General features: G+C 44.3%; 1 protein-coding gene across 5 annotated transcripts in view; it reads left to right on the forward strand.

Moving 5' to 3' along the window:
* The first annotated feature begins 8,616 nt into the window (after positions 1-8,616).
* Positions 8,617-20,285, forward strand: part of TC2N (tandem C2 domains, nuclear) — a 43,044-nt gene continuing 31,375 nt past the window's right edge. For 2 of the 5 annotated variants that reach the window (XM_066607544.1, XM_066607546.1), the window contains exons 1-2: positions 8,617-8,853; positions 18,625-18,689. The gene's annotated coding sequence lies outside the window, so the exon portion shown is untranslated. Of the gene's footprint in view, positions 8,854-9,015; positions 9,036-18,624; positions 18,690-20,285 lie in introns of those variants that run through there. The other 3 variants (XM_066607545.1, XM_066607547.1, XM_066607548.1) reach the window with 2 other exon arrangements.

Here is a 20,285-nt window from a genome sequence, read left to right on the forward strand (position 1 = left end):
TCGGTCTGGCCCTGCCTCTACCCCTGGCCACCGCACTGCCTCTTCCAACCTGCCCTGCTGCTGCACTTGCCTCCCCCTCTGAAGACCTGTCCTCAGTAGGCGTAGCAAACCAGGTGGGGTCAGTCACCTCATCGTCCTGCTGCTCTTCCTCCGAATCCTTTGTGCGCTCCTCCCTTGGACTTACTCCAATTACTACTACCTGAGTGATAGACAACTGTGTCTCATCGTCATCGTCCTCCTCACCCACTGAAAGCTCTTGAGACAGTTGCCGGAAGTGGCCAGCCTCATCCCCCGGACCCCGGGAACTTTCCAAAGGTTGGGCATCGGTCACGACAAACTCCTCCAGTGGGAGAGGATTCGGACCCATTGCTGCCCATTCTGGGCAGGGGCCCGAGAACAGTTCCTGGGAGTCTGCCTGCTCCTCAGAATGTGTCATTGTAATGGAGTGAGGAGGCTGGGAGGAAGGAGGAGCAGCAGCCAGAGGATTCAGAGTTGCAGCAGTGGACGGCGCAGAATTCTGGGTGGTCGATAGATTGCTGGATGCACTTTCTGCCATCCACGACAGGACTTGCTCACAGTGCTCATTTTCTAATAAAGGTCTACCGCGTGGACCCATTAATTGTGAGATGAATGTGGGGACGCCAGAAACGTGCCTCTCTCCTAATCCCGCAGCAGTCGGCTGCGATACACCTGGATCAGGAGCTCGGCCTGTGCCCACACCCTGACTTGGGCCTCCGCGTCCTCGCCCGCGTCCACGTCCTCTAGGCCTACCCCTACCCCTCAGCATGCTGTATTACCAGTAGTGCAGAAACAGAACGCTGTAATTAAATGTGCCGCTTATTGGCCTGTGGTTGGAGGCTGACTTCCCTTACGGAACGCACAGCAGAGCCAGGAAACAATTTTGCGCACGCCTGTAGTGAGACGTAGCTAGTGGAATTCACAGCGCAGAAGCAGTCAAGTGGCCAAAGGCCAGTAGTAGGCCTTAAGTATTTTGCTTCTATTTTTTTAAAATGCTGAGCTGATACAGCAGACAGATACTGTAGGCAGCGTATAATATTATGTATACTGTTTCCCTCTGGCGGGATGACGGCGGTGATGTAACGGAGACAGCAGAGCCAGGAAACAATTTTGCGCAAGCCTGCTGAAACGCTTAGCTGCATATTAATTTGGACTACTACCCCCAGCAGACAGATACTGTAGGCAGCGTATAATATTATGTATACTGTTTCCCTCTGGCGGGATGACGGCGGTGATGTAACGGAGACAGCAGAGCCAGGAAACTATTTTGTGCAAGCCTGCTGTAACGCTTAGCTGCGTATTAATTAGGACTACTACCCCCAGCAGATAGATACTGTAGGCAGCGTATAATATTATGTATACTGTTTCCCTCTGGCGGGATGACGGCGGTGATGTAACGGAGACAGCAGAGCCAGGAAACAATTTTGCGCAAGCCTGCTGTAACGCTTAGCTGCGTATTAATTAGGACTACTACCCCCAGCAGACATGCAGTAAACTGAAGACGGTCACAGGCAGCCCAAATATAGTATTTTTCCCCAATTTTTTTGAAAAAGCCCACTGCCTATATAGCCTGTATATCTCTTTCCCTGCCTCACCAGTACTGGCCCTATACTCTGTACAATGACTGCAGACTGAAGACGCAATGCTCTGCACGCCCGATATACAAAAAAAAAAATTGTGCAACACTGCTAAAAGCAGCCTCAACAGTACTGCACACGGTCAGATGTGGCCCTAAGAAGGACCGTTGGGGTTCTTGAAGCCTAAAATCACTCCTAATGTTCTCCCTACAGCAGCTCCGGCATCAGCAGCACTTTCCCTGATCTCTGTCAGAATGCATCTATGGCGAGCCGCGGGAGGGGCCGATTTATATACTCGGGTGACACCTGATCTCGCCAGCCACTCACTGCAGGGGGGTGGTATAGGGCTTGAACGTCGCAGGGGGAAGTTGTAATGCCTTCCCCGTCTTTCTATTGGCCAGAAAAGCGCGCTAACGTCTCAGAGATGAAAGTGAAAGTAACTCGAACATCGCGTGGTGCTCGCCTCTAGTAACGAGCATCTCGAACACGCTAATACTCGAACGAGTATCAAGCTCGGAGGAGTACGTTCGCTCATCTCTATTCACAAACTAATCCAACAAGCAACAAGATGAGAATTCTGCTAAATCAGTAAAAATTCATCCTACAGTTTGGCATACATTTACCTGCCCTGTCCACTAGAAGCAGCCAGAAATCTAATAATTTGGAATATATGATCATATGGCAGTCCAAGGGATGCTATATAATTGGAATTGCACTGCAATTTTAAAAGAACCAATCAGTATATCAAAAACCAAATTCTTCTAGCCAACCCTGACCATCACATACCAGCCACCCCCACCCTGATGGTTGGAGAGACATGATATCTCCTGGGAGTCCTGGTTCTCATGTTCCCTCCTACCTACCAGACCCATTCTTGTTTCCTGGGAGAGACCGTTGACCCATTAAAGGCAAATATTAGAAAAATCTTAAATCTTTTAATCCAAAGAAAACCTGTTTTCTGTGCAAATAAAGTTAATAAAAGGATTCTGGAATCCTGTGGTTTGGCTTTTGGGGAAGCTCAGACTCCATTCACATCCAGCTACATAGAGAACTGTCACCCTGTGTATTGTATCTGGGATCACCAGCCAGTTACTATGTATCACTCTGCAGGAATGACAGAACAGCTCAGCACAATGGACAAGATGTGACCACATGAAATGTCAGTGAATACTCATACTGGACATCCAATCACAAGCTACAGAACTTCATTACTTCTAACACCTTAACAAAATAACCGGTCACTGAATCTGTAGTATTGTCTATGTAATAAGTCATTGTAACTGTTCCAGGAATATCCAGTTAACCCATTATTTGTAGAGCACATCCACATTTGGCAGTTTTGTCCCTGTGATTAGAGGGGTTTTAATAAGGTTATTACACAGTGCACACAGGATAGGTCACAGGATATGTGATCTTTGATCACTGGGAATCCCACTAATCATCAGAATAGGGGTCTTGAGCCCCCATTTCTCCTTACTGTACTAGTAAGTCTCTGAATGGAGTGGCAATCTGAAATGCGCAGTGATGCTTCATTCAGTCTCTATGAAACCAATGGACATAGCCAAGTACAGTGCTCATTTCTTTCTGTTGGCCCCAAAGTCATCGACTGGTCCACGAGAGATCCTGCTCGACTGCCACTTAAAGGGGTTGTCCCGAGGCAGCAAGTGGGTCTATACACTTCTGCATGGCCATAATAATGCACTTTGTAATGTACATTGTGCATTAATTATGAGCCATACAGAAGTTATAAAAAGTTTTATACTTACCTGCTCCGTTGCTGGCGTCCTCGTCTCCATGGTGCCGACTAATTTTCGCCCTCCGATGGCCAAATTAGCCGCGCTTGCGCAGTCCGGGTCTTCTCCTCTTCTCTATGGGGCTCCGTGTAGCTCCGCCCCGTCACGTGCCGATTCCAGCCAATCAGGAGGCTGGAATCGGCAATGGACCGCACAGAAGCCCTGCGGTCCATGAAGACAGAGGATCCCGGCGGCCATCTTCAGCAGGTGAGTATGAAGACGCCGGACCGCCGGGATTCAGGTAAGCGCTGTGCGGGTGGTTTTTTTAACCCCTGCATCGGGGTTGTCTCGCGCCGAACGGGGGGGGGGGTTTAAAAAAAAAAAAAAAAACGTTTCGGCGCGGGACATCTCCTTTAATCAAAACTCCACACCATGGTCTTACAGTGAAGGGGGGGGGGGGGGCAGCTTGGGACCACTATTCTTGTGTCTGGCTGGGGGTGACTGTCCTCAGACATTGATGATATATTTCAACTGTGAAAACTCCCTTGAAGTTCAATTCACAAGGTGCAAATAGCATTTTTTGCAAAAAATGTTCTTTGATTGGACTCTTAATGCTGCATCCAAAATTTCTGCATAATTTGAGCTGCAGCAGTAAAATGGTGTACATAGGGTTAAGGCGAAAGACAATGAACTAATGCCCAGTGACTGATAATCATATTTCAAATCCAATAATGCTGTGCAAGCCATATGACTAATCTTATTATAGGTGGATCTCCGAATGATCCTAAACCAAGGAATAGCCCTAGTACTTGGCTGCAGTCCAATACAGTTTTGTGCAGAGAATCATCAACCTTGACTACTAATCAGCCTGTGTAAACAGTATGCAGGGTGTACGGGTCATTGCCGATATTAAACATGGCCGCTCAATCATAGTTGACTAGAAGTTAGGTACTGTCGATGCTATAGTACTCTAGCCTGTAGTATTGACAGTCCCTTGTTCTCTTGGATGGCAGGACTTCCTTCTCCCGAAGGAACTGCATAGTTAGCAAACATTATTTCCTATTGGGCAAATATGGATCCGTACTTCCCAGTAGAAATTAAGACCAATGAGAGCAAATATGGATGCAAATACAGATCAACCAAAGATGAAATACTGATGACAAACACTTATAATGTCATCTATAACATGTCCGTATTATGGACGTCTGACAACTAGCTTAAGAGGAAAGAATGGGTCATGCTTTCATACACAGGTCCGAATTCAGATATATTACCAAAATGGTGCATAATAATATAACCATAATGGTGCATACAACCAAACTCAGGATTTCTGCACTGGCGCCATAGTTAAAACCACAACATAGGATTGCATGACTTTGCAGGTGCTTTCCACTTATTACAGCTCAGTGCTTGTTTCTCGCAATAGACCCAAACAATAGTCCTCTCACAAGAATATAACAATTCTCTTTTTGTATCTTTTCTGTTGTGATTATCCACTGCTGACAAGAAGCCCAATTATTACAGAATTGTCCTGTAACTGGAGATAAAAATGTGACACCTGAGACATAACGTCTTGAGGAAGCAGACAAAGCACCCATCAGCCAATGTATGGAGTCTGCGCTGCCCCCTATTATGGCATCCTCTTTCCTTGTTAGTATTTGCCAAAAATAATGCAATAATCACATTGGTCCCAGAGTCAGTAAACTAGAAAGAACAAAAACACTTTATGTTATAGACCAGTGAATAGACTGCCAGGCTCTAGCACCTGTCTAGGAATGCACCATGTGACCTGGGTAGGTGGTATAAAAGTAGTTTTATGAGTGCCATGGTGGTACTGAGCCTGTACCCCATTGACACTTCCAATGTATAAAGGATGCACACTGGTAAGTTCACAATCAAGGATATGACTAATGCCATAATAGGGATCACGCTTTCGAATATACCCCTACGTGCAGATAATTGCAAAATGATGTCATCACACAGGAGTGATGTCACTCGCAGCGTCCGAGGAGCGTCCCCCAGCCTAGGAGACAACGGGGTAAGAGTAGTATATTTGTCACGGTGGCTCTACCGTCTCCCACCTAGAGGGTAACCAGGGATACGTCCAAAGGGCACAGGCAGGCTATATTAAATAAGAAAACCCACGAGTGGATTACCTTAGTCCTTCTTGTCACTCGTGATGCCACCATTCCTTACTCCGCGGTGATCTCTGCGGAAAATAAATAAAAGTCCACACACGGGGTAGAATTCAAAAGGGCCAAACCGGGAACGGTTGGTAAAGCCGTTTACTGAGAAACTTGAGATAACAATTCACAAGAGTCCTCTTTACATCCACCGGCAAATCAGTGAGGGTTCAGAACACATGAAGCGACAGGGAGGAAACAGGGGAGAAACAGGGTGACTTACACAGGCCTAGTTAACGGTGGTTCCCTGGTCCCGGACACCGACTCTTAAGACAACTCCACCAAAACTCTATGGATCCACTCTCACGGATCTTTGCAACCTTTTCACCTCACACCACACGGCGGGCAAACTTCACTTGTACTCCACAGGAAAAGGGGAAGAAGAAAAAAGGGCTCGCGGCCTAAAGGGGTATCCGCTCAGCCTCTTCTATCTCTTCTAGTACTCAGACTGAAGGTGTCTGAATACTGGCCTAGTCCAGTCCTAGCTCACTATCCATGGACTCCTCTCTCCACAAACTAAACTCAACAACCACCACTTTCATATGCCTTGCATCCACATACATAAAACGAGTTCACATGACATATAAATAATAATAATAATCTTTATTTGCATAGCGCCAACATATTCCGCAGCGCTTACAAGACAGGGGGAATACAGAAAGACAAAAAATACAAAAATTACAGAACCACGGTTACATAGTAATCAGTTGATGGAAACAATAGGGGTGAGGGTCCTGCTCCAACGAGCTTAAAGGGGTTGTCCCGCGATAGCAAGTTGGGGTATACACTTCTGTATGGCCATATTAATGCCCTTTGTAATATACATCGTGCATAAAATATGAGCCATACAGAAGTTATTCACTTACCCACTCCGTTGCTGGCGTCCCCGTCTCCATGGCTCCGTCTAATTTTGGTGTCTTCTGGCGTTTTTAGACGTGCTTGCGCAGTCCGTGTTTCTGCCTGGTGAATGGGGCCGCTCGTGCCGGAGAGCTGGTCTGCGCGTCGTCATCGTAGCTCCGCCTCCGTCACGTGGTGCCGATCAGCCAATTAGGTGGCTGTATCGGCAGTGGAACGCAAGGAAGGAGAAGAAAATCCACGGTGCACCATGGGAGAAGACCCGCGGTGCACCGTGGGAGAAGACCAGCGGCGCCATCTTTAAAAGAAGAAAAGAAGAAGCTGCAGAACACTGATGCAGGTAAGCGCAATGCTATTTTTAAAAACTAACCAATGCTTTCTTTTTAACAGGGCAGAATGCGGGGGTAAGTGAAAAAAAAAATTTCGATTTCGCCGCGGGACAACCCCTTTAAATACTACAAGTAATGGGGTGATACAGAAGGTAAAGGGGCTGGAGATGTGCACTGTATGGCGAGGTGGAGAGTGAGGGATACTATACACAGACAATGATCAGACATTTAGCCGTGTGACGGCAGAATCGGTATGACTGCAGGGGCGGTTTATGATGGCTAGCGGGGATTGCCGTCAATAGGTCAGGGAGCATGTTATCAGGTGGAGTACAGAGGGGTTTGTTTAGGGATACTTTCCCAAACTGTAACCCATTCAGTGATGCAAAGGTGCAATATACATCCTATTCATACACCTAGAAGACAGTGGAAAAACAAAGAAACACAAGACTACATAGACCATCCAGAAACTTCCAGAACACATGTGCACATTAACTTCTGTACACTACAGCTCTACTATATATACTGTTGTATTATGTTATAGAGTGAGGCACATAGTAAGGCAAAGTATAGCATTTGTACCCATTAGCCTCTTAATCACATATGTCAAACACAAGGCCCGCAGGCCGTATCTAGCAAAACACCTCATTTTATGTGGCCCATCGGCTGTGCATCACACCTACCGTGTTTCCCTGAAAATAAGACAGTGTCTTATATTAATTTTTGTTCAAAAAGGTTTAACTTTTTTACATGTATAGCTGCCTGGACACTATTTAAATTGACTTTTTTAATTAACTGTTAGCAGGGCTTAATTTTGGAGTAGGGCTTATATTTCAAGCATCCTCAAAAAGCCTGAAAAATCATTTTGCATCCTCAAAATTTCTGGAAAATTATGCTATGTCTTATTTTCAGAGCATGTCTTATTTTCAGGGAAACAGGGTAACAGCCAACCTACAGCAGTGGTCCGGCGGTGGCGGTGTAGTCTGTGACCATTCACCTCTTTTCCTTGGTGTCTGTGTGCGCCACGCTACATATTTGCATGTACAAGAATTGCGTATGCCCTCATCTTTCGGTCGCTCTGACGTGCTTTTATGTGCGCTAATGCAATTTTTATTTGCATGCTGAAGAACACAGAAAGGCCCATTGAAATGGTGTGCAAATACGCAGACTTCCTGTATATTCACTGCGTATTTACACCTGCCCATTCACCTCAATGGCTTATTGCGGTGCGTAATACGCAGCAAAATAGGTCAGGCCGCACAACACGTGAAAAAATATGCTCATGTGAATGAACCCATTGAAATTAGATACAAAATGCCTGGGCGCTGCATTTTTGTGGATTGAACGATGTTCTCTTGCGCACACAACAGCATATTTTAAGGTACTGTTCATTTGCGCGCGGCAAACAAAGAAGCGCCACTTGAAATGCCTAATGAGTTCCAGATGTATTCTTTTTCCGGTGGAATTATGTAGCATTTCCTGCACCTGTTGCATATTGCGCGAGCATTTGCGCACCCTCCATTGATTTCTATGAGGACCTTTGGTATGCAAATGTGCAAAAAAATAGAGCATATTGTACGTTTTTTTTGCATTAATGAATTCCGTGCACAAAATATGGAAATGTGAACAAACCCATTGAAATCAAAGCATTCAACCCTGCATATTGCGCATGCAAATACGCCCATGTGAAGTCAGCCTTAGCCTGATGTGGCTCTCCGTGAAAATGAGTTTGACACCCCTTCTCTAAATTCAACTTCTAGAATCACAGACCTAAATACTGATAGTTTTATGATACCAGCTAGTTGTGTAGCTGGTATCTAGTTGTATATAAAAGCCAGGCTGGCAACAGGTAGTGCCCTACAATCTTGCCTGGCACTCATATCCCCTCCTCCCCTGTCTTTGACAGCCACTCCTTCAGGTTGGAGCAGCTCCCACACCTGCTACCATCTCAGGACTGGCAGTACCTGCAGAATAACCCTAGGCTATGCCAGCTTTCAGCCCTCTTTCTTTCCTGCTGCTGCTGTATAAGGATTACACTACTTTCCGGGCACCCCCAGGTTACTGAGAGCTGCTCTTCATATCCCCAGGTCACACCATTCTTCATTTTTCTTGCTCCATATGTCAGGATAAATCTGTGGCATTCTACTCACCACTACAACAGGTACAAGGAATGACTTCTACAAGCCATGTGCCATGTTGGAGTTTTCAGAGTCACTCCTCCATTCATTGTGGGTGTAGTTATATACTGTCCTCCTGCACAGATATGTATCTATAGATGTGCACTTATGTCTACCAGTCTGTCTGCGCCTACTTGTATGTACATGTAGCCAGTTATTTCCGCAAGTATGTCCATGTCTGTTTATGTTTCTGTGTATCCGTATTACTATATGTATTACTATGTGTAAAGTATATTGGTATATTATTTGTATCTGTGTTTATGTATCTATGTGCATTTTTATGATTGTTTGCAGTTGTTTGTTATTATAATCACATCTGTCTTTATCTGTGTGTATGCGTGTCCATTATAATGACTGCTGCTGACACTATTATACTAGTTATATAGTATACTAGTATAACTGGTTTAGTCGCAGCAGAATATCATAGAGGAGGTGCAGAGCTGTGTAATGTGCCTTCTGGAGCCAGTAGTGTATTGTACAGCTGTGTTATTAGTGAATATGCTTCAGATACTAGTGTTCTGCACTTGTTACATACGTGTATTTTTGCATTGTGCGGTTGCAGTATTAGATATGGACTGTATCAAGATTGTATTGCAAAGTCCATATCCCCAGATAGTCCTTTCTTGGCATTTTGGTAACATATGCAGTATGCATAACACTATTTCTTAGATTTATATGTGTCAGGTAAAGTTGGGTGACCATTAATATGGCTGCCACAGGGGCTAGTTACCCAGCTTTGATTTAGCTCTGAAGCTAAATTTTATTTTTTAAAGTGCTCCATCATTGCACAATTATGCTTTTTCAAGTTGGAGGTGAGCCAGTTAGAGCTCCAAAGAGTATGACCAGTGGGAGCTGTATATATACAGGGTGTCCCAGTTAAAGAAATCAGTCGGAGTGATGCCTTCTATTACACTTTAGGCTTCAACCCCAATGCAGGCAACCCGCTCTGCTGCACTGACAGCGGGCCAGATGATCACCTGATCGCTGAAGATCCCAAGCGGCGGCCCCCCACGATTAACTATTGATGATCTATCCTAAGCGTAGGTCATCCGTAGTAAATTCCCAGGAAAGCCTCTTCGGTGTTGTTGTATCTTGTCTCCACCACAGTTATGAGTGGAGACATGGGCTGTGCTGCGGGAGCTAGAGGGAACGCCCCAGCTCCAGATTGGCTCCCAGAGACACAGACCTCTCCGTCCCCTTGATCACGCTGTGGCCAACTGTTTCCTGCTGCTAGGCGCTGCCAACTGGGAAATGTACAGGTGCCGCTCCTGAGGCCCCCTGTGCCATAATTTGGCCGGCCGCCCACTTGGCCGACAGCTGTCACTCACCCCCCGGTGCTTAGCTTCCGTCTGTCGCCGCCCCTGCACGCTCAGCAGCGCTCACAGCCTCTGCTCCCTTCCCCAGCTGTCACGGGTGGTGCTGCCGGAGTAGTCCACAGTGGCCGCATTCCCTAGCACTCCCTTCCCGATGCTGAGAGGCCGCGAGACACACACAGGCCTGATCCACACTGGTGAGCGGCACTACAGCAGGAGGAGGACAGTCTTGCCGGCGGGGCGCCAATATATGGGACAGTGAGAGCAGCGGGGTCTGCATGGCACATCAGAGCCGAGAGGCGGAGGTGGCAGAGCAGCGGGGACAGCAAATCAACGGGGCACTGCCAAATGCTGGGTCCGGACGGCACATGACAGAACAGACATAGAGATAGCAGGCAAGCGGGAAAGCCAATCACAAGCTGGGGGCGACACCTGCATGACAACCCACCTCAATTATGTCTCCACCCCTAACTTCTGGTGGAGACATAATACAACAGTACCACCCTCTTAAATGTTGTGATGGGGCAAATAGTGAGGTTTCCTTCGCTGCACTGCTGATGTGTAATGCTGGATGGGAAACAGGGTGAAAACTAAGCATATTATGCTTTTATTTGTAATTGCATGATTTAAGTGCAGGAAGACCAAATAATTTATGTCAACAAGTTCTCTACTTGTCTGTCTTCTGCTGCAGTGCAAAGCTATGTGCGTACGATGCATTGGCGCTCAACAGCAATTAATTTGTCTGGTGTCAATTATCCAACTATGCCATTATTCTTTGACTCAGGGTGATGATCTCCTTCACATCTCTTTCAACTTCCCCTAAACGTAAAAATTAAGTGCTGTGGTAAAGGCAAAGGAGGATTATGCTACAGAATTTGTACTACACCTGTGAACAACATCATCACCCTACGTCCAAGAATAACGGGCGCAGTTAGACAATGGACACTGGATTAATTAGTTGCTGCTGAGCACAAATGCAGCTTTGAAGCAGTAGGCAGGGATGTTATATCATATACATATTATATATATATATATATATATATATATATATATATGATATTTTCCTTTCATTACATATCAACAATGCAGTGAAGCTACCTCACTATTTGCCCCATCACAACTATAACTGGGACACCCTCTATACAGCTCCCATTGATCTCAATAATGAGTCTGTCTTTAGTGAGCACCCTCTAGTGGTTGATACAGGTAGTCGGAATTTTATCATATGACAATATGGCTGAAGAGATGATGGGACTGTCTGGTGCCCATAGTGGATACTGTTCCTAAATATATAAAATTTAATGGTTGGAGTTGATGTATTAAAATGTCCAACACTGTGGTATCTGAAAACTGCATGGATATGATTGTTATAATTCAAGGTGAAGCTTGTGAAAAATTGATGAAAAATAGGAGTAAGAGCTTTTTTTTTCTTCCTTTCCTTTCAATTTATTTAGCTAAAAATTGGATTATTTAAGTAGGGACCCTATATTTTGGGCGTGGTCTAAGCAGCAGAGGGCTGGGTAAACTCCATGTTGGATGTTTTTCTGCAAAAACCTTTGGGTAATATTTATACAGTCAAAACAGACAGAAGACAATAATATTTGTTCAGAGCCTCAGATATGAAACTAACCTTTTATCACACTTTCACTATGATACAAGGAAATGGAGCTTACCATATGACGCCAACAAAGATAATCAGTACTAGTGCAAAATAACTAAACACAACATACTGGGAGCATTGTACTCCTGGAGACAGCTGCACGCATTCACCAAGCGACCTATACTCTGTAGCCCCAAGAGAGGTCATCTGACCAACACATTTACATAGTTCTAAATTCTATAAGTTTATACATGTATAAACTGTCTTGTAACTCTGCATATTATTTAAAGGGGTATTCCAGCCAAAAACATTTATAACCTATTCACTATATTGATGATACATATTACATCAGTGAACAACTGCGCCTCATTGAATGCTAGGAAGGGAGATTTGGCACCATTTCTACTAGCTGCAGCTAGGAAAAGTTTGAGCAATCAAGCATGCGCTCTCGGATCTCCAAGGTTTATGACACTGTGCTTACATTTCAGTGGATAGGTGATAAATGTTTTTGGCTGAAATATCCCTTTAAACATCATATACCATCATCATTAAAGTTATTACAGATGAGCGAGCATCGCTCTTCTCGAGTAACTGCATACTGGTCCGAGCAGATTCGAGTGGAGGGCGGGGGGTAGCGGGGGGGAGAGAGAGAGATCTGATAGGGTCCAAATGGCCAAAACCCTACCGATCACAAAGTGATTTCCTAACCTGTGGGTAGAGGATAACTTTCTATCTTGACACACTCCCTTTGTGTATAAGCTTGTAAAGAATGGTAGCCTACGGCAATGTTCTGTGCACTGGATAGAAATTGGATTGTTGTATTGAATGCTCTTTAACCATTTAATAATTCGGACTAATTTGACAACTTTTATTTTCCGTCGACACAGCTGTATGAGCGAACTGTAGTTTTTATTGATACAATTTACGGGTACATATAAAGTATAACATTTTTGGGGGGTCAGGGTGAAAGAGCGCATCAACTTTGCAATCTTTCTATGGCATTCAGTATGCAATCTAAGTGATATGATAGCTTTTTTCTGCAGGTCAGCACAATTATGACAATACCAGAATTATGTAAATATACTTTTTTAGGTTTTTCCACTTCTGCACAATAAAAAAAACCTTTTTAGGAAAATAATTTGCTTTTGGCATCACTGCATTCCAAAACCTAGACCTTTTCAGTTTTCCATCAACAGAGCTGTGTAAGGATCTGTTTTTTGCCTGACAAGCTATAGTTTTTATTGGTAAAATTTCGGGGTACATATGACTTTTTTGATCACTTTTATTACATTTTATGGCTGGATTCACACAGGCGTATACCGGCCGTGATTTCATAATTGGTTTACAATGCATCAGTTCACATGGACATATTTCCGTGGCGTAAAAGTACCCGGCCGGCCGATGGCTGCATAGACTCCTATGGAAGCCTATGACAGCTGCCGCAGAAGGGAGATGGGAGGGAGTTTAGCAGCATGGTTGCTATACTCCCACCCCCTTCCATGCTCCTCTCCGCCCCTTGCCGGCTGTTTGTCACGTGTCATAACTGGTAAGAAGCGTGGAAGTAACAGAGCTCTTTGCTGTGTCCAGAGGCTACGTATAAAGACACCTTCCAGCTCCAGTGGTAAATGCAAAGACCTATTATAAACTAGCAATCCACTATTAGTTAAACTACCACCTCCTTCCCTGCTCCTCTCCGCCCCTTACTGACTGTTTGCAACTGTCTGTACTGCAGTTGTTCTCCACGGCTCGCCGTCGGATATGCACAGTACAATTTTTTTTTAAAAACTCTTGCTTTTCCCACAGAGTCCGTGGCCCGTCCACAATGTCAATTGTGGACGGGCCACAGGTCGGACGGCTTCCGTTGACTTCAATGGAAGTCGCTTGTGCAGCGTGAACCGCAGTAAAATGGAGCAGGCTGCGATTTTTCATCCTCGAGCGGAAACCACAATTGGTTATTGCTCATGTGTATGACAAATCATTTTTCCATAGCATGCTATGGAGGGTTATTGCTGCGGAATCTGGAGGCGGATGCCCCCTCCGGATTCCGCAGCAAAAAAAATTAGCCCGTGTGCATGAGGCCTTACTGGGAGCATTACTTCTTAGGCCTCCTGTCCAAGGGCATAGTGATATCCCGCGGCAGAGCTTCGCAGCGGGAGCTGCCTCTGGGGAGGAGGGGAGAGCTGACAGCTCTGACAGATAGGCTCACCGCGGAGAATCGTGGCAAATTGCAAATCCCATGAGTGGAGAATCGCTATGATTCTCCGCTCATGGATAGCGGGGCTGCACTTTCCATAATAAGTCTATGGAAATCATTCACTGTATTTCCCGCGGCCGGATTATTGGCCCTCCGCGATTAGATGGCGGGGAGCCGATGATGTCACAGAGGGAGTGAATAATAACCGCTTACATGCCGCAATCAAAAGTGATAACTGATAGCAGCATGTAAAGTGTTTCCATGGGGGGGATTGTAGTTATCTCTGATCCCAGCTGTTGCAGCAGGACTCAGGCTGTCAGTTACAGCCGGCTTCTGCTGCAGACAGTGCGGGATCAGCTCCTGTGCCATCTACATGCCATACATGTACAGTATTTTGTGTGAACCACTGCCCTCCCATGACATACATATACATGATAAGGCAGAGAGGGGTTAAAGGAAGCAATACATAACATTTACATGTGTTCTGTTTATATAATGTGTTGGCATGTGCGTGCCTGGGCAGCTCACCAGTGGATTGCTAGTTTATAATAGGTCTTTGTGTTTACCAGTGGAGCTGGGAGGCGTCTTTATACGTAGCCTCTGGACGCAGCTAAGAGCTCTGTAACTTCCACGCTTCTTACCAATTATGACACGTGACACGTCTGTAGTCCAATGTAAATACAGATGTGAATTTTCAAAGTAACTTGTTCACGTGTGCAGCACTGCCAAACACATGATATATATGGCAGGCACAGAGCGGGATATCCCAAAAGAGGGCTTGTCAGCTGTCCTGACTTGTCTGTCTTAGTAAAGAATTGTATTCCCCATAAAGGACCTTTCACATGTTTGTGCTATCAGGTGCAAGACACTCCTAAAAAGGCATCTAAAGACGCAGCTTAATCTGCTGCGGATTCTGCTCCATAACTTGTATACATGTGAATTTTGATACAGAATTTTATTTAGATGTGTCTCGCAAAAATACTCGCCACATGTGAAAAGTCCCTAAGAGTGCTTTCATACGTGTGGAATACATCTGCAAGACGCACCTAAACAATCCGAAAATTGTGCACCAAAATGTGCACATATACATGCGGGCTATACAGCAGAATTCTATTACTGGTATTTCCGCCCTCCACTAATCGACCTCATCCTGACATCTCCATCTCAGTGTGTGGCGCCACCATAACTCCTAGACAACACGCCCGCTGCCTTGGGGTCATATTTGACTCTGATCTCTCTTTTGCCCCCTACATCCAATCTCTGGCCCGAACATGTCAGCTGCACCTCAAGAACATCGCAAGAATCCGCTCTTTTCTCACTGTGGAGACGTTAAAAACGCTTATTGTCGCCCTCATCCACTCCCGGCTTGATTACTGCAACTCGTTGCTGATCGGCCTCCCCTGCACCAGACTCTACCCTCTCCAGTCCATCCTGAATGCGGCAGCCAGGCTCATCTTCCTGTCCAGCCACTACTCGGACGCCTCTGCCCTGTGCCAGTCACTGCACTGGCTGCCCGTTAAATACAGAATTCAATTCAAACTCGCTACCTTCATCCACAAAGCCCTCCACAGTACAGCGCCACCCTATATCACCTCCCTCATCTCAATCCATCAACCAGCCCGGGCTCTCTGCTCTGCTAACGAAACCAGACTGAGTGCCCCTTTCATTCGAACTTCTCATTCCCGCCTCCAAGACTTCTCCAGAGCAGCACCTGTCCTCTGGAATGCACTACCAAAGGCTACCCGAGCAATCCAGGACTCGCAGAACTTCAGGCGTGCTCTATAAACACACCTCTTCAGGGAGGCATACCGCATTCCCTAAGAAAAAACCTCTCTGTACTCCGCCTGATAACATGCTCCCTGACCTACTGACTGCAATCCCTGCTAGCCATCATAAACCGCTCCTGCAGTCACACCGTTTCTGCCGTCACACGGCTAAATGTCTGACCATTGTCTATGTGTATAGCATCCCTCACACTTCGCGATACCGTGCACATCTCCAGCCCCTTTACCCTCTGTATCACCCCATTACTTGTAGTATGTAAGCTCGTTGGAGCAGGACCCTCACCCATATTGTTTCCATCAACTGATTACTATGTAACCGTGGTTCTGTAATGTTTGTATTTTGTCTTTCTGTATTCCCCCCTGTCTATGTAAGCGCTGCGGAATATGTTGGCGCTATACAAATAAAGATTATTATTATTATAGAATAGCTGAGCTTATTTAGTGTTTTCTCTTCCATTCACACGGCATATCATGGGAAAAATATGCAGCAGCGTAGAAACTCTTCGGTCGTCAGAAATCCGCAGAATGACTTCTATTAGTTTCAATAGCTTAAATAGAGTCAGCTGTCTTCTTTTCCGAGCATTGGGTGCAGGTAAACTCCCTCCCCCTTCCTGTGTTTTTCATCAAAATATACGTCAAGACCTATCTGTTCACATAACGAGAAAAACAGTTGTTGATTTCTCATTTTGACAGCACAATTTTTTTAAATGAATGCCTTGGAATCTAATGCTTCACAGGGTGATGATTATTCAATGCAGCTCCAAGAGTTGCATATATACAGCTGCTGCAAATTCCACTCCAAAACCTGCAAATCTCATTGTGGATTTTGATGTAGAATTGCAAGCTGATTTAAGCCAATTCAATTCTGTATCAAAATCCGCATGGAGACGGGTTCGGAATGCAGAATAACTCTGCCTGCAAAATAACATAATGAATTGGATCCTAGAAATGCACAAATAAATTGAAAACTGATTGTTTATAGACCCCTTGTCAAAAAGGACTGTGTTCCTACACAGCCGCACAATCAGCATTTATTGGGTAGTGTCAGACTATGTAGGGACCCCCAACTATTCATATATATCTAGGAGGAATAACAGAAGAATGACACAATAATTACAGTTATATATATTCCATTTAGAAACCTCTACTAATGAAGTAATGTTTTCCACTTCAAGCAGTCTTTCTGAAAAGTGGCTGATAAAGGAGAACAAAACACTTTATCAGTGGCTTGTGAGTTAATTCAATGATCATCCCATAGAAGCAATGAGATGAAACTGAAAAGGAGGAGACACAAATTAGATATTAGAAAAAACTTTCTGACAGTGAGGGTGATCAATGAGTGGAACAGGTTACCATGGGAGATGGTGAGTTCTCCTTCAATGGAAGTGTTCAAACAAAGGCTGGACAGACATCTGTTTGGGATGATTTAGAGATCCTGCACTGAGCAGGGGGTTGGACCAGATGTCCCTGGAGGTCCCTTCCAACTCTACCATTCTATGAGATGATCATCGAATTGACTCACAAGCCACTGATAAAGTGTTTTGTTCTCCTTTATCAGACACTTTTTAGAAAGACTGCTTGAAGTGGATAACATTATTTCATTAGTAGAGGTTTCTAAATAAAACAAATGCATTTCAGTTATAGGAGACTTTAGGGCAACTTGCAATGGTTCTCAGGTTGCTTGCAAATTATATCCCTAGGTTAACATTGCAGTCACAACAAGTAGGCAATGCCATGCCATTTTGTAGCCCTATACAAGCGGTCCACGTGCCTGTCATAGATTCCCATAAAGAGCAGACATATCTGAACGGGCAACTCCTGATGCACTTGTCCCGTCATAGGAACAAGAGTGTATTTTTTTTACCATAAATGGCCCATGCAAACAGGCAGTTCTTCTATGAACAACTGCCTTTTTCCTGTGAACGGAGACGGGCGTTCGGAAGCGAACCCCAACCCGCCCTGCCTCATTCACTAAGTGATCATCGCTCCTATGTGAAAGCACAGGAGTGATAATCGCTGGGACAACTGTCGGTGCTTAAACACCCAACGATCGTCCTGTGAATGAGGACCCTAAGATATCGGTGAACTGCGGGTTCGGAAACATTGATCCCACCTTCTGTTACGATTCTGCTGAGCTTCTGCTGTTTGTGTACTGGATTTAGGACCAAATTATTATGCTTCTCACAGCAGCGTGCAAACAGCAGGAAAAATATTTTTTTATTGCATGAGTAGCAATTCCCTGATATATACCTTTTAGGCTACATTTACAAGTAGCAATGAAAAATCATCACCAAAATCCACATAATTTCTGCATCAAAAACAGCTATTTTTGTATTTAAAGTCATACACAGCTGTCAATCACTGATAGCTCCGCCCATTGGACTGTTGAGCTCAGAATGAGCAGAGATATAAATGAATAAACTACAAGTTCCCCATAAACTATACAGTATATCAGTCTGCTCAGCTCCCTCTGCTCTAAGACATGATGCCTGTAGATTGGACAGGAGGGTCGAGCTGGTATTCTTTATTAATTAATTTAAGAAAAAAACCTTTCTGATAATAGAAATATATTAGGGAATTGGTGATTGTCCAGAATAGAAGTACTGTACAGGTCCCACCAAAGCCAAAAAAGTGGTTGGTTGTGCTTGTCTTGCACGATGTTGGGTCGGTGCCCCTCTCAATGATCACCACTTATACCACCAATGATTGCTGTTCCCCAGGCTTGGGGGGAGGAACACTGAGATCTGATGGGGGGAAGGTCACCTTCCAACACACTGATGTACAAAGCCCAGAGGAGGAGGATGTGTCCAGTGTGAGGACAACACCGCAGCCCCTCACTAACAAAACTCACACTTCTGTTGCAGGGATGGACACAATTTCATCTCGTCAACACTGGCGCTGGTGACAGACTCGCGCGACGTAGATACCGGTATGTTACTCATTCATAAAGAGTTTTACATTATATTCTATGGAACTGGTTACTGAACGGATACAAAAGCTATTTCTCAAATCTTCAGTATCACATTAGGGAGGTTTCACACACAGTGTTTTGGGGAAGAATGACATATTTATAGTGGCACCTTTTTAAAGAAAATGTCTAGATGTTGACTGGAAGTCTATAGGGGAGTATTAAAAATGCTACAAACATTGCGTTTTGTTGTGTTTATTTTTAATTGTTGTGCGTTTTCTATGTTAGTGATGTTTTTTTCCAGTCAGAGCAGCCTGTAGATTTGGTGTTTTTTTTTTTCTTCAGTTTTTTTTTGCATAGGCTTATATGGCGTGAAAAATGGCAGAAAAAAACTTGTTAGAAATGTGTGAATGCAAAATGACCACTTAAAAAACACCTCTAGAAACTGCATGTAAGAGTGTAAAAAAATGGCTTTTTAAATTTACTTTTTTAGGGTAGAAAAAAAGACACAAAATGCGTGTGAAGGAAGCCTGGAAGCACACACGATTTTATCACACTGATGACTAAAGGCTCATCTGTAATCTTCTGTATTGAAATACAATAAGCTTCATCTCTACTGAGGGAGTAATTAGTAGGAAATCATCAGCTTTTCCCTCATTCACAATGACAACTCTGCTTAATACTGGGGTCAATGTAGATAATAATTACAATGACACTAGAATTTATAGATGTAGGAATTTAGATTTCTTGGAAAACTGCAGAACACAAGCAAAGATAAATAAGTGTGTTATCGTTGAAGGCTGTGGACACCTTAGGGGAAATATTTTTTCACTTACATGCTGCATGTAGTTACAATCATTTTTTTAATAGTTACATTAAAAGTTTGCACCATTTGTTTTCTGCAGCTTCTACATATCACTGTATATAGAAACTGCAATAATGATTTCTAAGTCTGCATGAAAGATCCGGTCAGCGATTTACTGCTGATCATTATTTCACTGCATGTGTTTACACCTAACAAGCTGATTGCACAATACTTGTGCCATGTAAAAGGGCCTTCAGGCTGAAGTGTCTATACACAACAATATGTAGAAGCTACAGAAGACAGTGCACAATTTTTAATTGAGCCCTATTGGAAAAAGGAATGTCAGCTGAAACTCCATGCATTTCAGTGAAAAAAATGCCCCCCCCCCCCCCCAAAAGGTGTTAATAGCTTTTTAAATCCATGCTGAATAATAAAGACTGAAATCTAGCAGAGGTTTGTGAACCCGACTTATAGGTAAATTAATTAATCATGGAGAGAGAGAGAGAATGGCTATTCAATTACTGAAGGGCATTACACCTTTTATCTCCTACTCTTAAATAAGCCCAACTTTCTACTTGACTAGAATTTATCAATATCAGCATTTCAAATGCTGGTCCTCATCTGAAGGCCACTGAAGGTAGATGCACCAACTATTTGAGGAGCGCAAGCAGTTTCCAGCTGATGCAATCCTAAGCCTGGGCGGAACCAAACAGACCCCATTGTAATCAATAGGGTCCGCTACGTGATGGACCTGACACTGCCATTGTTTTTGTTTTCTGTTCCTATATCAGAACAGAAAAATGAAAATGTGC

Source organism: Eleutherodactylus coqui, chromosome 6 (assembly GCF_035609145.1).
Source record: "Eleutherodactylus coqui strain aEleCoq1 chromosome 6, aEleCoq1.hap1, whole genome shotgun sequence".
NCBI classification, from domain to species: Eukaryota; Metazoa; Chordata; class Amphibia; order Anura; family Eleutherodactylidae; genus Eleutherodactylus; species Eleutherodactylus coqui.